General features: G+C 53.1%; 1 protein-coding gene across 1 annotated transcript in view; it reads right to left on the bottom strand.

Annotated features, from left to right (window-relative positions):
- VDR (vitamin D receptor) overlaps positions 1–4,892 on the bottom strand; it is a 51,452-nt gene extending 46,560 nt beyond the window's left edge. Inside the window, exon 1 of the mRNA XM_025050250.1 lies at positions 4,826–4,892. The gene's annotated coding sequence lies outside the window, so the exon portion shown is untranslated. The remainder of the gene's footprint in view (positions 1–4,825) is intronic.
- Between the last annotated feature and the right edge of the window lie 213 nt (positions 4,893–5,105).

Genomic DNA, 5,105 nt, shown 5'->3' with positions numbered 1-5,105 from the left:
TAATTTGTCTCCAGACCATTCAAGTCTTACTTGCTGCCACACAATCACTCTGCACAGAGCTACCTCTCTCTGGTTCCTGCCTGCTGTCTTTATCTTGACCTGCTGTTTTAACCCTAGCAAGGTACCCAGGGCTGCTGGAGAGGCACGGAGGCCTGAGGGTGCTGGCAGAGGGAGTCTCTTCCTGATTGGCCACTGTCCCCAGAGTAACCTTTGGGCAAACTGAGCTTGCTCCCAGGTCAACTTGTTCAAACTAGTTAGTGAATCTAACCCTGCTGCTCACAAATATTTATTGCAGGCCTATTATGTGCAAGGCGTTTTGCCCTGTGGCTGTCCATAAATGCAGAGGTGGTAGGGTTCTGTGGAGGTTAAGACAGACCAAAGTGTAAGTCCTGACGCTCCCACTCACCAACTGTGTCATCTTGGCACCTTGCTCAACCTCACCGAGCCTCAGCTTCCCATTCGTAAAAGGAACATAACAGTGGTTCTATCACACAAGATTGTGGCAGGCCTGGGAGGCCGCGCAAGCCATGTACCTAGCATAGCACCTGATATGACTGAGCTGAGTGCTCAGTGAGTAGCTGCTCCTGGAGCTACAACTTCAGTGCCAGCAGGTGGCACACACTGGATGTGTCACCAGCAAAGCCTTGGGCCTCCTGGGTGCCGCATAGTGCCTGGAATGTCACGCCTTGCATAATACCTCAAAGCTTCAACCTGTTGTCAGAAGGCCAGTGAGAGCCAGCAGCTTCCCAGGGACCAGGTGCTGAGTCCTGCCCAAACTCCACTTTCCCGCTGGTGCAGCAGTCCACGCCCTGCTCAGGACCAGGACTCTCCCCTGTGCAGAATGGGGACTTTGTGTGGCATCTGGTTCTGGGAACACTACTTGGTCTATTCCTTGGCGCGGGACCTGCAGGGCAGGTTTGTAAAAGCATGACATACACTCAGAAGCCTGCTGCTTCTGCCTCCCTCCTGCCATTTACCTCTGCCTCCCCTCCTCCCTTTACTGGCCCAGGGCGTCTCTTCCCTCCCCACTCCCCACAAGTCACTTAAAAGGGTGGGACTTCCCAAGAGGTCTTCACCTGCCTTTGTCATTTGTTGGTGGTGAGAATGACTTCCTTTCTGCCAGAGTAGACAGAATCACTGCACAGTCATCCAAGAGGCTCCACCCCCAACACCTGATGCCCCAGTCACTCGCATGCTGTTCCTCTGGGGACTCTCCACCCTGAGCATCCGGACCATGAGGACCAAGAACTCAGAAGGGAGGGTAGTTTCTCTTCCACATATCACCAGGGCAGGATGCAGTCGATGCCACCAATGCCTATAGCTTGGGTTGAGCAAGTATAGTCTGTCTGCACCCTGGACCATTTCCCCAATCGTCAGAACAGACAGGAGAGTCAGACTTCAGTGGTCAAGGGAACCGACCTCATCGCCTGCTAAGCTGCTTTTCTCTGGATCTGGCTTCCATTTGCTTACCATTTCCTTGGAATCTGATTACGAGCGACCTGTGTCCTTTCTCCACATGGGCAAAGTTTGACTACTCTTCTTCCCCGCCTGGTTGTTCACCTGACTTAGAGCTAGACTTTTCTGTGGGATGGTGTGGCCCTCAGAGGTCTGGGAAGCTGGATAGACAAAATGAAGAGACTACAGAAATGAGGGAAGTGGGAAGAGGAAGCATGAGGCTGAGTCTTGGCTCTATTCTAAGTCTGATTCCCCAGGGGCAGCTCAAGGGAAGTTGGCAGGCCTTCCTGTCCATGTCTGAGGTAGGGGTGGGGCAGGAAAACCAAAGGTGAAGCTGGTCACAAGTCAAAGGTGAAGGGAAGTCACAAGAGTGAGCGGTAGGCTGGGTCCTAGGAGAGGGTGGCTGGGAGCAGTGCTGCCCTCAGGGAGAAGATTGGAATTGGCTGATAACACAGAGAAGCAGGCTGGGGTGGGGGTAGGGGGAGGGGTTTGGGGCTGCCCTTAGAATTAAGCTACCTGCATCTGCCCCTCTTCATTAAACCCATTCCCACCCACCTTCTCCTCTGTGACCTCCGCTGGGTCTGCAGTGATATTCGCTAGAATAACTAAATGTTATATTTGCCCTGGACAGTTTTGATTTATGTCTATTGTCCTGACACAACTATTAAAAGCATCCCCTTTCACTGAAAGGGCTCCCAGTTGAGACAATAAATTATATGGTCACTCTCCCTAGCATATCCAGGAAGGCACTGACTCAGAAGTGTGGAGGGAGCGTTGGAGAAAAGTGTGATCAGAAGCAAAACCCTGGTGGTCCAGAAGGACAGCCAGGCTGCTTCTGCCCATTTGGATCCCCTCAGAACTGGACAGTGGTGGAGGAAGAGCCTGAGAGCTGCTGCCCATCCTAGGCTCAGACCGTCTCAGGGAAGAGGCCTGGTCTGGTGGGTTCTGCTTCCCGTTATTCCTCAAAGGGCCTGGCACCACGTTAGGCACACAAGAGGCTCTTAGTCAAATCCTGTCATTTCCTTACTTCCCTCTACCTGCATCTAAAACAGGCTTGCAGCAGTGATAAGCGGAAAGCTGGAGTCCTATAACTCATCCTGTCCCGCAACAAACTGGAATGCCATCCTAGCTCAGACTTCCAGGGGCTCTTGACACCAGCCACTAGAATCCAGCTGTTAGACATTAGCTACAGCAGGTTCCTAGCAGAGGCAGATCTTGGCCAGGATGGTTGCTGCCTCCTTAGGATGTGGGGTAAAGAACTGAACAATTGGAACGCCTTCTCCTGTCTTGGGTAACCATTTGGTCTGGCTCACCGGGCCCCAGGCCTTTCTCCAAATATGAAACATGTTGGTTTTGGGCGCTCGTTATTCATTCTGGGAGTGAAGGATGGGGTCCAGGAGGTCTTCTTGGTGCTTCCTCTGGGACCAGAGCACCCCAAACAGCATCAGACCTTCCACAATATTTATGTAAAGTGTCATGGCCTTAGCTGAAGAGCTGTAAGGGGTCAGGAAAGCTTCCTGACTTTACACTCTCTTCTTCCTTACTCCACTCTCCTCTTTTCTTATCCTTTTTTTCTTCTTTCCTTTCTTATCCTTCACCCTGGAAAGGGTCCAGGTCATGGCTGATGAGGGACCAGCCAAACCAAAGCCTAGGACCAGCCAGAGCACAGATTGTGAATTCCCCAGATTTCTGCAGTTTCAGTCCGTCCCATAGCCTGGTTGTAGAGTCTTCTCAAATGAGTCCAGAGAGGCCACTTGAGTGAGGGGCAATGGGCTCTGGGGCCTCTATTAAGGATCTGAAGCAGCCAAAAGAAAAGCTAAGGGAAAAATTGCAGTCTTACTTCCTCCTTTTCTGGCTCCATACCAGTCCTAACACCATTCCAGAAGGACCCACAATCCTCTCCTTAGACAAGGAAGTGATGAGGAAGGTCTCCCAATACACAATACCCTCGGTTCATAGAGTCGAGGCTACAGTATCCGGATAATCCATTTCTGCCTCAGCAAACCGCCCCCACTTCCTAGCCTGGCTTAAAATCTTCTTTGCCAAACACCATGCCTCCCTAGTCCCAGACACTTCTTGATTTCTTATGCACATCCACCTCACTAACAGAGATGGACAGCTAACAAGATGGCTAGGCAGAAGTGGAATGAGCAGCTGGAAACTTCTGCAGTGCTGGGATGCACCTCCTGATCCTAGAAGAAGAGATGTGGCTTTACCACAAAGCCACAATCCCTTTACAGTCAACTCCTTCTGGAATCATACCATAGCCATCCCATAATCATTGCTGTGTTGAGTGTCTCCTTCAGGAGTGGCCACCACTGGCCATGAGGAAGATGGCCTTCCAGCAGGGAGCTGGAGCATTGCTGAACTCTGCCCAGGAGAGCTTCTGCAATGCTCTGAAAATGCCTGCGCAACTGCTTGCCTGGGCTCTGGCCCCTCGGCTGCAACTGAGCCCAGACAGAAGGCTGACTCACTCACCACACGGAGGAGGAGGAAGAGGAGGAGAAGAAGTAGGAGGAGGAGATGCGGGAAGAGCCTGGGCTCAGAGACCCAGGATTCTCCCAGCCCAGGCAGCCTGGGACTCAGCCTCAGTGGTCTGTGGGGGAGGCAGGCAGTGTCCACTGCTCTCTGGAGACCTCATGCTCTTCCTTCCTAGATACTTTCCTGAAACTTCCTCACCCACTGCCCACAATCTGCTAATCCCTCCCTCCTCAAATAGAAACTACTCCCTGACCCCCCTCCTCTATTAGTTGCTTGCCTGAGTTCTGCTGGACATCTATGGACATGTGAAACATAAATCCAGTGCGCTAGGGCCAACTAGGTCTAAAATCATTGGGGGGTTTTTTTGGTTTGTTTGTTTGTTTTTTAAAGTCAAGAAAAGAAGAATACTTTACTTAAAAGAACGAGCTACACCATGGCAGGTGACCATACCTGGGTTCTACAAGATAGTAAGACTACGTACACTTCACCCCCAGGAGATCTGAGCACTATCTATAGCCAGTCTCTCCCTTTCTTATTCCTACACTCCATGCCAAGGCGCCCCGACAGAGTAAGCAAACAAATGGGTCTTGTCGCCCAAATGCTGAGTACTGTGCTAGCGGCGCATTTCTGCGCGAAGGAGTCTGAGCACCGAAGAGGTCACTGCCCCCTCGCCAGCCCGGCACGAACTTCAGCTCTTTCTCAGACCACAGTGGCCCTTCAGTGCGCCAGCCTCATGGCACGAAAGCCCGGATCTCAGTCGCCAAGTTTGCCCCTGCGACTTAGATTCCAGTGCTTGCACTCGGCCACTCAGATCCTGGACCCCCGATGCCCCCACTCCAAGCCTAATCCCGACCCGGGTCCCGCTTCCCCGCGCCTTGCGGATGCGCACCTGGTCTGGCTGGTGGGCACGCTGCTCCGCGCTCCCGGCGCCTCTGGCTCGGCAGCTGCCTTTTGACAAGCAGAGACAGCCCAGCACCTGGCCCCGCCTCATCTCAAGGCCCCGCCTCTGGCCCCGCCCACCCCGTGTCCCCGCCCACAAGTCCGTCCTCGCTTGCCGGGAGTTCCAGCGGCGCTGCAACCATCTTGACTTGGAATCAACCACTGCACTGTCGCTGGGGCGACTCCGCTCCGTGTAACCCTCCACGACTTCCGTCCACAGGGCAAGGCAT

This window comes from Pteropus alecto, unplaced genomic scaffold (assembly GCF_000325575.1).
Source record: "Pteropus alecto unplaced genomic scaffold, ASM32557v1 scaffold196, whole genome shotgun sequence".
Lineage (NCBI taxonomy): Eukaryota > Metazoa > Chordata > Mammalia > Chiroptera > Pteropodidae > Pteropus > Pteropus alecto.
The sequence above is the reverse complement of the archived record's forward strand: the minus strand, read 5'-3'. Positions and strand labels throughout refer to the sequence as shown.